The sequence below is a fragment of the Notothenia rossii genome (genome assembly GCF_949606895.1).
Source record: "Notothenia rossii genome assembly, chromosome: 11".
NCBI lineage: Eukaryota > Metazoa > Chordata > Actinopteri > Perciformes > Nototheniidae > Notothenia > Notothenia rossii.
In genome coordinates, this window is record NC_136910.1 from 5,432,908 (window position 1) to 5,444,859 (window position 11,952).

Here is an 11,952-nt window from a genome sequence, read left to right on the forward strand (position 1 = left end):
TGCTACTTAAACATTTAGTTGATTTCTTCATAACCCCTCAGGTTTGAACTTGATTGATTTCATCTACAGTGCAGAAGTAGAAAGTAATAATAATAATATTGAACTTTAATTGTATAGCACCTTCCATGCACAAAGCAGCCCAAAGTGCTTTAAAGAAAACATAACAACAATATTAAAATAAATACAGAAGAAGATAAAACATCAACAGTGATTCTAATGAAATTCCCTTGAATTGAAGCTGACAAGAAAATAAATAATGTGAAAGAAGGTGTAGTTTCTTCTCTTTTGCTCTTTTCAAGTGAGGTATACTCTGTCGAGACCCTACAGTGTGATATCTAAAGGTATGAGAACGCTACACCTTTTGAAACTGTCCTTTGCCGATTTTCAGACAGAAAAAATACTTTCTGTGTTTAACCTGTTCCCGCATTTAGTCTTTTGTACCTAACACAGCATGAAAACAATGGAAATAACTGTTATTTGAGAGTATGCAACACATAGTGAAGGATTATTTGAATTATTTGAAGGATTAAAGTAACGGGGTATGACAGGAAAGTAAAATCTGGTATATTCATTTTGGTGTCACCTTATATATGTTCATGTGTGTTAAATTTGAAGGGACAAAGTATCTTTTCCTCTCCCAATATATTGAGGTGAATTCTGTGTGTTTAAGAGAAGGATGGGAGCATGGGACACCATATTTGGAGATAGTGCCAGACGCTGGAATGCTTCCCTCGTAAAAAATGGGTGTGTGTGACACAATCTTGTAGCAGATGTGTATGTGTTTTCATTGAAGTAAATATAAGAGCTACATGATTACTGGTCAACTATACCTCTGTTCTTATTCTTTCATGTGTGGGTACTAAATGGCTACAAACATTGTGGAGAAATTAGCTTAAACATCTTTTATTACTCCATATGAAATGGAAACAGTTTTTATGACAGGGACGAGAGAGGTGGGGGAGGGACGCATTCCAGGAGTTTCAGCATGTCAATTGTCAGGGGAATCGACTTGTTTTCAATAGAGGTGTGTGGTTAGTTACTTTGTGTTAATAATAGCAGTATGTGTAAAGGAAGCTGGAAATATACAATGTGAAACCTTTTATTTGAAGTAAAGATGTGAACAATAGCTCAAACAAATGGAAGGGCCATAGGTAAGCCTGTGAGAAGTTTGACTATTTGAAAAGCATCTCTAATACTGCTTAAGAGCATAGGTAATGTGTTCCTCGTTGTTATTGATATGAAAGTAATTAACATGTATTACGTATATTTAGCCAACTATAACAACTATATCTTAAAACATACTTTTAACTTGTGTGTGGCAGTCAGGAGGCGGGAAGATGGACTCAGGGACACAGGGCCATAAAGGAGATGTGTGTGTGCTGGCTAAAAGCTGCTGTGTCGCACTGATTGGGTGCGACAGGCCATGTGTTGATCTCTGCCAATAAGATGACCTCTGGGGGAATGCACGTACACACCTCCTCCTGTGTTTTAGTATGAAAGCCTGTGTTTTCCTTTGGTTCGCGCTCTTGTTTTTCACCAGCCGTTCCTGAGACCTGTCTCACACTGGGGGTAGAACCTGAGCCCGGAGTACTCTGCAGAGTGCTTCGTGATTTCTTTGTATTTGTATTTTGTATCGTTGCCTTGTATCATTAAAGCCGGATTATTGTTTCACTTGCATTCTGGTGTTTCTTAATCCCTCCCTTTTCCCGAATTCACCCAGCTTGTCAAACGACACGCGGAGACGAGGTTGGTTTTCAACATCCTCTAAATCTCCAACAAATGGTGAACCCGACGTTTCTGAGTGGGGTGTTTTCGGGGAAGAGACCACCAGCGGCAAGCGGACGAATGGTCCGGAGAAGAGGCCTAGAATAATCTCTGACAACTAAAACGAGGATCCTTCAATTGAAAGGTGAGCAGACAAGCCTGTTTCTACCGAAGGTCTGTAATTGGCTAAACTAAATTTTAGAGTTGTCAGAGACATATTCCGGTGTCATAGTTGTTGCGGTGGAATATACAAATACATATTTTAGATAGGTAGGAAAGTTATATAACATAAAAGTGAATCAACGAGGTATGTAAGACGAAGGTGAAAGGCCCCGTACTTTTTTCAGAAAGGAGACGGCTGAAGACTCGTTGGGGGACGTCCAGTGACCGTTTTCAGACGGCATCCAGGAGACGAATCTGAATAACAATTCTTAGGTTCATAGGAATCGAAGTTGAGTTATAAGTAAAATCCAAAGGAGAGTAACGCAACCTTCAAAAAGCAATTTTGAAGTGACCGGACCTCATTAATCCTTTGTTCTGTGGGGGTTGCTGAATAGACTGTACGGGGAACATTTTTTCTGTGAATATTTACTGGTAACAAGGACAGTAAGTCAGATCAATAGATATGAAGTCTGTGAATATTTACTGGTAACAAGGACAGTAAGTCAGATCAATAGATATGAAGTCTGTGAATATTTACTGGTAACAGAAACAGCCTAAGTCAGATGAATAGATACGAAGTCATAATGAAGGGAACATTTTAACGAGAGGAGCGTGAGTTAAGAGCTTACGAGGACAGTGGGTTCAAGCAGAAAAATTGAATAAAAGGATAGCAGAAGTGTTAATTGTTGAAAGAAGCCCCCCTTTTCCGAAGGAGAGGCTGAGAGCTACAGCAGGGGAGAGAGAAGGGGGTGTCAGTATTTGTCTGAGAGTTCCCCCACCCTTTTTCCTCTCGAGAGCAGCAGCAGCAGCCCGGAGTGTGTCTGCTTGCTTTTTCCCTAGTGATCTGAAGTTGGAGTGAAATACATAGAAAATGAACAGATCAAGGTGTGATTTGAAGTGGAAGATATATTGAAATAAATAAGAAACAATGGTTTGCTGCTATTTAAATATAGTCTTTGAGAACTGATTGATACCGTTGCATTGCGTTGTGAATTTCATGGTATTTGTCATTAACTAAGGATTGTACTTAATTATATTCCAAGGGGAAAATTATATTAAATACAGGAACAAAAGAGTAGAAAGTAAAGAGAAGGTTTTTGTAAGTTTGTCAGAGGGAATCTGTTAATGTTTAAGCATGACAGAGGTCCTGCACGAGGTTTTACTCCAGCCATCTCACACGGTTACACAAAGGGGTGATTTATGAGAAACTTGTGGTCAGGAGAAATGAGATGTTTTGGAGAGTAGACAGAGAGAGAGAGAAAAGTAAGGTTGTTGCTAAAATATAGAGAGTAAAAGTTATATAAAGTTAACTACTATTCGGGAGAATGTCATATTGTTGAATGAGTAACCTAAAATAAGTGAAGATGGTGAAATAGTTTGATTAAGGATACAACCGGTAACTACTGATTAAATACACAGTGATGGTGTACATGAACATTGAGAGTAGATTAAGTTGTTTTGTTCTTCATGCTTTTCACCAGAAGTCATTTGAATTGTTATTATTTTTAAGTCGTGTTGTTTTGTGTTATATTTCTAGACTATAATGTACCCACATGCATGTGGTTTCTTTGTCCCAGTTCATTTTAAAGTCAGCCGCCTCATGGCTAAATCTATTTGACCCCATGAGGTCAAGAGTCATTCTGTTAGACCACCATCTTGTGAAAGACAAATCATTGTTCTTTTGTCACATTTTGAATTAGAAAAGAGTTCATTTTGCTAGATCAATTTATCTATAAATGTTGTAGTGGGAGTTTTGTGTTTGCTAACATTTTTAGGAACGACAACACTAGGAGATGAGTAAACTCAAGAATCCGTGGAGTGTAAATACATTAAGAAAAACACATTTTTATACTCTAACTTTTTGCACATCATAGACAAGGAATTTAGACAATATAAATAAATATTCACCAAAAGTAATAAGTAAAATGGAAAGTAGACATGGGCCTACACTTGAGTCAAAGTATATTACTGTGATCTGATCAGTGTGCTCTGCAGGTTTACTATTGTTCTAAGTAACAGTGGGATTTAAAATATTGGAGAAAGTATGGAGATGTTCTTTCGTAGTGTGTGAAATATGTGATGCTTGAAACAGGTATTTCAATTTATGGAAGAAAATGGTTTCCTGAAAGAGTCAGGTTGGGTAGATATGTAACAATGGATGAAACAATTTATAGAGGGAGTTTTTGTAATATCATTAGTAGACATTAATGGTGTTGTTTAGATGGCATTTAGCAACTAAGACATATAGTATGATTAGAAAGAGACAGAGTGGAAAGGGTTGGATTGATTCAATCTCAGTGTGCTAGACTTCTTATGGATAAGGCGTCCCGGGACCTGGACTCCCCCTCTGAGTTAGAAAGGCTACGACCCCGTCCCTCCAAGCAGACAAAAGACCCAACCCAAAAGGAGGCTCCTCCTTCTCCATCAAACAGACAGAGAACCGGAGCTGAACCGTCTCCACCTGAGGCATCCAGAACCAAACCGCTTGCTGACATACAGAAATACTCTCATCAGTCCCTCAGACAGGGCATGAAGCTGAGCCACGAGATTTGGCACAGGAGCAGAGTGGGGGACATGAGAGCAGAATCCGCCCTCCATGAAGCAGCAGAGAGGCTGTAAAGGGGAGATGAAATGCAAAGCAGTGCAAAGAACAGTGGCATGATGTGGGCTGCAGATGTGACTGGGCCAAAGGCTGCCTAAAACAGTTACAGCGGATGGATTCAAGAGCTGATGGACTGAAGAGAAGACAGAATCAGAGGAGTTGGCATAGTCGATTTGAAGTGAGGAGGTCGGGGTCACGGCTTGAGACAACCAGGGGAGGAGAAAAGGAGAACGGGAATGAGTGAGTTTACACATAAACACACTTATTCACAAAACGCGCATAGAAGACACCACATTTAAAGAACTTGAATTGACTTGATAAATAAGTAAAGATAAAAAGAGGTATTAACCATGAATTAATCGATTGGTAAATTCAAAATAGCAGTAAAGAGGAAACTATTAATGTAAAATGAGAAAATCATCCTAAAAACACACTGAGGGTTAAAGGGGAGACATGAGGGAAATATGCACTACACTTTAAGCAGGGGGTGTTTTGGAGTAGCACAGTGTAGAACCATATTCTTCAATCTTTCCATCATATTAATAAATTATTCTTCAAGAGATTTTTATTCATGTGTGAATAAAGCAGTGATTTCATTTGTTACAATATTGATTTCACCATTGTGGCATAGTTATTACCATAGGAGGGCTTTAGGATGGAAACTGTTTTTAATCCTTGGTAAAGTAAAGGGTGATGGTTGCATGTTCGGACACCCAAGGTTCCACACACTGCTAAAGAGTTTAACATTGTTTTTAAGTAGACCAGAATTGAAGATAAATGAGTATAATGAGCTATGAAATGCAGAGCTACACAGATCCTAGTAATGTTTTGACTTAAGATAATAGTTATGTACACAAGTTTCTGAATTAGATTTCTTAGACATTTTAATACTACTTAGTTGTAAATAAATTGCAGTAGTAGTAGTACTATTATGAAGTGAGTTTTGTACCAAGTTGCAGGAAATGTGGGAAGCAGCCGTCCCGATGACAAGTTAGAGATATCTGACTTAAGGTGGTAATCGGGAATTGATAAATGATGGCGCTCCATATATGACTGATTTTTGTAGACAAAGGATACTGGCTTATGCTGAAGTATCAAAGTCTCTGCAGAGCACGACACATGGCCAATGAAACTGAGACCAAATGACCTTTGACCCTGACTGACAGTGTGACTTGAGAAAAGCACTATCAATGACTGACTCTGGGGCTGACCAAACTTGACTTTACAACCTGACAGTGTGGGTGTGAATGAATTTCTGCATGTGATCAGTGTAACTGCATGATTCTAAAACAATAACTAACCGAGCATGTCTTTGGACTAATACATTATTTTGGAGCTCCATGGGAAACACAGGTTTCCTACAATTCCACACATTTGAAAAAGGCACATGTGACCCGTTTCTAATTCCCACAGGAGTTGGCGGTTTGCAAATGTAAAACTCAAACTAAAATCTAAAGATTCTGTTTCTTTTAGGACTGCCAGCTGGAAATGAACACTTATTTTCCCTGGAGTGTTTACTGTGAAAGATGATGGATATACTTTTGTGAATGATGTTTGGTATTTTCTTATAACCACTGGTTACCTGAAAGTTTTCTTCCCATACAGGATTTTATTACACATGTTTACATGTGTAAAAAGGGGGAGTGTGGGATATTTTCATTTAGGGACTGGAAGAAACCTGCCGCCCCAACTCAGATGTTCAATCTGACCATTGATTGACAGTTTTATATTTAACCTGCTCCATATCTGGGGATAAGATACTGTTTGATTAATGTTGACATGTTTCTAATATTGATTGAGTTATAACAGGTAACACAGATGCAGAATCAGTGGCCAAGGGGCTACTGAGAGAGGTAATTCCAGAATGAGAATGAGAAGGTGAACTGTGATAATGAAAACAATTTGGTAATATTTCAACAGGTATTAAAGTAACTGAGGTTTGAAATGTAGAAAGAACATATTACAGCTAAGTTAAAACATAGTAATGTAATGAGATAGAATTTAATTTAGACAACATCTTGTAACTAGCCTGGTAAAGAAGTAAAAGCCATAGACTGTTTAGATCATTATGGGGATGTACATTTAATTTAAAGTCATAATAGAAAGACATTTGATGACAGTATGTTGGATTTCTGTATTCATTTTTCAGCTTGATAATATCCAAGCAGTGACAGGTAGAAGCAGTCTCGCCTGGAAATTATTCACTTTGTCAGTATCATGATTTTAGTTGTTTTTAATCCATAACATTAGTGTGTTCCATTACCAGAGACATTAGCAGTTCATATTATATTTAGATTTTAAATGGGATCTCAAGGATTTCATTTATAATAACACAGATGCTTGTCAGAAATTCAGAGCTATTGAGATATGTTATTTAGTTCACCTGAAGATGTTGGGGTTTAGTTTGTTGACACAGGCCAAGTATTAGAATTCTGAAGCGGCCTACCAGTGGTGGGTCAAACACCTGAGGGCCCAGAAGCACTGAGCGTAGACTTGAGGGGTGGGTATCAGATTTCTCCACACAGGTTGCTGACGCCAAAAGGGGGACCCGAGGAGCAGGAGGCCGACACAGCGGAGTTCGTCTGGCTGAAGGTCGTCAGGCCTACGTGACTCAACCCCAGGTTCTCCGGCCTCTACAGAGTGACCCAGAGGACATCTCATGCCGTCCGCCGAGGAGCAAAGGGGGACATCTGGTACTACTGGAGCCAGTGTGCGGCGAGGAACACTGCGGCTAGGACCTTGGAGGACATCAGGATGGACCTGGCTATCGTCAACGCGGACATCCCTACAGCAGACGACTTGGAAGCAGGCATCAGCGGACTGGAGGAGAAGGACCTCGCGGACATCCCGACAGCAGACGACTTGGAAGGAGGCGTCAGCGGGCTGGGGGACTTCTCGAGGCAGCAGAGGAGTCTACTTCTCTCTGATCAGATTCATCAGTTCCACCTTTGAAGGAAAGGCCGCATCTCCCCCTCCCTATCAGCTGCCCTTGTTGGCGTATTCCGCTGAGGGGGGGGGGGCCCTGATGATTCAACAACACGCAAGGATGCTGCTGTCTGGCACTCAGGCTCTCACTCTGATAGTTTCTTCACTGTCATTGGAGGTTGTTTTCTGTTCTCAAAGGTTTAATGAAGGGGGACAGACACAGTATCAAAGAATGACAGTAGTTTGTTTCAAATGTCTTATGTGTGTTGGTCTCGTTAATGCGAGACCAAAAAGGGGGAATTGAAGGATTATTTGAATTATTTGAAGGATTAAAGTAACGGGGTATGACAGGAAAGTAAAATCTGGTATATTCATTTTGGTGTCACCTTATATATGTTCATGTGTGTTAAATTTGAAGGGACAAAGTATCTTTTCCTCTCCCAATATATTGAGGTGAATTCTGTGTGTTTAAGAGAAGGATGGGAGCATGGGACACCATATTTGGAGATAGTGCCAGACGCTGGAATGCTTCCCTCGTAAAAAATGGGTGTGTGTGACACAATCTTGTAGCAGATGTGTATGTGTTTTCATTGAAGTAAATATAAGAGCTACATGATTACTGGTCAACTATACCTCTGTTCTTATTCTTTCATGTGTGGGTACTAAATGGCTACAAACATTGTGGAGAAATTAGCTTAAACATCTTTTATTACTCCATATGAAATGGAAACAGTTTTTATGACAGGGACGAGAGAGGTGGGGGAGGGACGCATTCCAGGAGTTTCAGCATGTCAATTGTCAGGGGAATCGACTTGTTTTCAATAGAGGTGTGTGGTTAGTTACTTTGTGTTAATAATAGCAGTATGTGTAAAGGAAGCTGGAAATATACAATGTGAAACCTTTTATTTGAAGTAAAGATGTGAACAATAGCTCAAACAAATGGAAGGGCCATAGGTAAGCCTGTGAGAAGTTTGACTATTTGAAAAGCATCTCTAATACTGCTTAAGAGCATAGGTAATGTGTTCCTCGTTGTTATTGATATGAAAGTAATTAACATGTATTACGTATATTTAGCCAACTATAACAACTATATCTTAAAACATACTTTTAACTTGTGTGTGGCAGTCAGGAGGCGGGAAGATGGACTCAGGGACACAGGGCCATAAAGGAGATGTGTGTGTGCTGGCTAAAAGCTGCTGTGTCGCACTGATTGGGTGCGACAGGCCATGTGTTGATCTCTGCCAATAAGATGACCTCTGGGGGAATGCACGTACACACCTCCTCCTGTGTTTTAGTATGAAAGCCTGTGTTTTCCTTTGGTTCGCGCTCTTGTTTTTCACCAGCCGTTCCTGAGACCTGTCTCACACACGTGGTAGAACCTGAGCCCGGAGTACTCTGCAGAGTGCTTCGTGATTTCTTTGTATTTGTATTTTGTATCGTTACTGTATATCATTAAAGCCGGATTATTGTTTAACTTGTATTCTGGTGTTTCTTAATCCCTCTCTTCTCCCGAATTCACCCAGCTTGTCAAACGACACGCGGAGACGAGGTTGGTTTGCAACATCCTCCAAATCTCCAACAATAGGCATACAAACGGAAATACTAAAGGTTTTAAAACTAGAATTTGATACAGTCAAATGTGAAGATAGGCACTCAATATTAGGTTGAGGTTTAAAACTTAACAAAGTCATATCTGAGTCAAGCGGCGAACTCTGGGGAAGAGCCGGGAGGCCAATAAGGAAGTGCCACGAACTGCAGTTCATCTATTGGCCGATAGGGGATGGCTGCAGAAAGGCGCAATTTCCCCCATGTTAAAATGCCCAACTTTACAGCAGAAATAAACTCGTTTCTACCCCTGGATGCAATACAAATTATTCTGGATATGGTTAGATTCCACCTTCATGACAATGGATTGGGGAGTGAATTCTTTTATAACGCACCCCTTTTAGTTATATTAGGTCTTAAAGTTTTTGCATAAATTAGGGCGTGGTCACTTTGATGGACAGTTCTCTGCGGTGACTGCTGCTTCTAGCTTTCTGTCCCTCTGCTAGCTCCGTTAGCTCTGTTAGCTCCAGGATGCTACAGGGGCTCAGCTGCGAGGCTGATCCGGGGAACACAACTTGAACTCGGACGTGTTTGTTGTGTTGGTGCCTGGTGGAGTATTCTTCATTTAAATATCGGACTTATCTTATGCCGCCTCGGCTCCGCCTCTTTGCCCTTATTTGGAGCAGGCGGGAGTTCCCCCGGGATTCCACCGGGTCCGTCTGCGGTGCGGTTTTGGTCCGACCTCCTCCAGCGTCATACCCAACCAGGGCGCGTTTCAGAAGCGGAGCGTCTTGCGTGCCGGTTCGCAGTTGTTGTTGATTTGGGCATATTTCCTCGACAGGCTACTTTGTACAGACAAAGTTAATAATAATTGTAATATCTCAGTTATAAACGACATAAATCAAAGATGTGTTGCTGTATTTTAGTGGTAAAAAAATGCATTCATCATCATAATTATTCTATATATATAATTTACACAGTGCCTGTAAACCGGAGGAGAACGCTGGCATATATTCTCCTAATTGAAAGACTACGGAGGGATAGGGTCTGCAAAATGTTTTTATTTTGGGGATTCACTGATGCTCTGACCGGTCCACTTCCTGCCCGGCGCCTCTGCAACGCCTCACGTCACGTCGAAAATAGACCAGCTGCCTATTTTTAGCGGAGCCCAATGCCGAGGCGATTCTGGGACGCTTCCGGGACGCTTCTGGGACGCTTTTAGCCGTAACGTGGCATTGACTAGAGTGGCCGCGATCGCCATGAACGCCCCAACGCGGTTGTAACGCGGTCGTAACGCGGTCGTAACGCGGTCGTAACGCGACGCAGACGGACCCGGTGGAATCTAGGGGTTGGACTGTGACTTCACTGTTGAGACGGCAGCAGCTGACTCCGCATACTAACGGCTTCTCAGCAACTCTGCAGAAACCTATGGGTGACCTCACGGACACTACGTCCATTCATATATACAGTCTATGATCTGAGTCCCTTATAACGTTAATTGACAGGACTGACCAATAAACCATGTGATGCTCGTTCAGGTAAATCAATACTTTTATTTCCAAAGGTCCTCACTTTAAAAAAAATGGTTGTACGCAGCTTAATGCGACACATACCTACGTTTAATATTAGGTCGTGACCTCTAGTGGCCATAGTTATTATGACGGGTACAATAGAAGAGGTAAGGACGTTTAGGATAAAGTTGGATGTGCAAAAAAATATAGGAATTTCACCCAATAGGATGGAGTTAGTATCTTGTGTGAAGAAAAAGTCAACCTGTCAAGGTATTTAAAGTTACGAACATAACTACGTCACATTTGTTAGTACTAATTTGAACCCGAACTATTACGTTTTTTCCCAAATATAACTAAGTCGTTTCTTTTAACAACGTGCATTTGTATCACTAAAAGAAGATTTATCATCGCTGTTGGGTGGGTCATGTATTCTGTATATTGAAGGTATGAGGACACTTATGAGGAAGGAATGGAAGTACACAGGTTTTTCCTCCCATTGGGCTCTATCAATAACGGAGGGTGAGACTCGTCCACACAGCGTAAAAAACGAAGACGCCTTGCATGCAATGAGTAAGAGGAGGCGTGGGAAGAGAAAGGGACTGTAATTGGACACTTAATCACGGGAAGTGGAGTTTTACCGCCAGAACTGATGACCCTTAATAGAAGAGAAGGCTTTGTTTAGTATGAGCAGGAAAGAATAAGACTATCTTTGATACAGAAGAAGAAGGATTAGCTGAAATACTATCGCCATAAGGAGAGCCAGATAGGCCTTTGTATCGCCTTCTGTCTTTATCTTGGTCGTCCTGTCTCACCTGGTCCATTTGCTGGACAATTTTTAGTACTTAGCTTTGAGGCAGAAATTGCTGACCTCAGACAGTGACCCGTGTCATTACCACTGAGACTATATATATATCTCTAGGAGCACACACACAAAAACCAAAGAGGACAAAAACATATTGGAAGGACACAGACAGTCGTAGCAGATGCGGGGTGGGGGGGGGGGAGTGATAAGGCAATGAGAGAAAGTTACAGAACGATTGAGACAAAGAGGACACAAGAAATAAAGAGGATGGAAAGAAAGGCAGAAAATTGAGATCATGATATTGAGACAAAAGGTGGAGAGAGCGGCCAAAGAGAAGCTTCTTCAGAAACGAAAGTGGAGCGTTTCGGGGGAGAAAGGATTCAAAGCCGAACACGCCACAGCGGATCCGTCTCATGTCCGCCGATCGAAGGTCAGTCTCATTTGTACTCCGCGGAGACGAAGGGGGTCCTTCATGTGACGAAAGAGAGAGCGGGAGCACAAAGAGGATGAGAGATGATGGGGAACATGAAGGTTGATCCAATCTTGTGTGTTCTTGTCACAAGCAGACATGCACACACACAATTGTTGTCAGAAAGGAATACATTTGACTGCCAAACAGGTGCTTCTCATGAATGTTTCAT

At 41.2% G+C, this 11,952-nt stretch overlaps 1 long non-coding RNA gene across 1 annotated transcript; it reads left to right on the forward strand.

The window, feature by feature from the left end:
• Positions 1 to 504: 504 nt before the first annotated feature.
• Positions 505 to 8,927, forward strand: LOC307025574. Its single transcript, XR_013804201.1, has 2 exons — positions 505 to 1,909; positions 2,112 to 8,927. It is a non-coding gene; the product is annotated as an uncharacterized lncRNA (long non-coding RNA).
• The last annotated feature ends 3,025 nt before the right edge of the window (positions 8,928 to 11,952 follow it).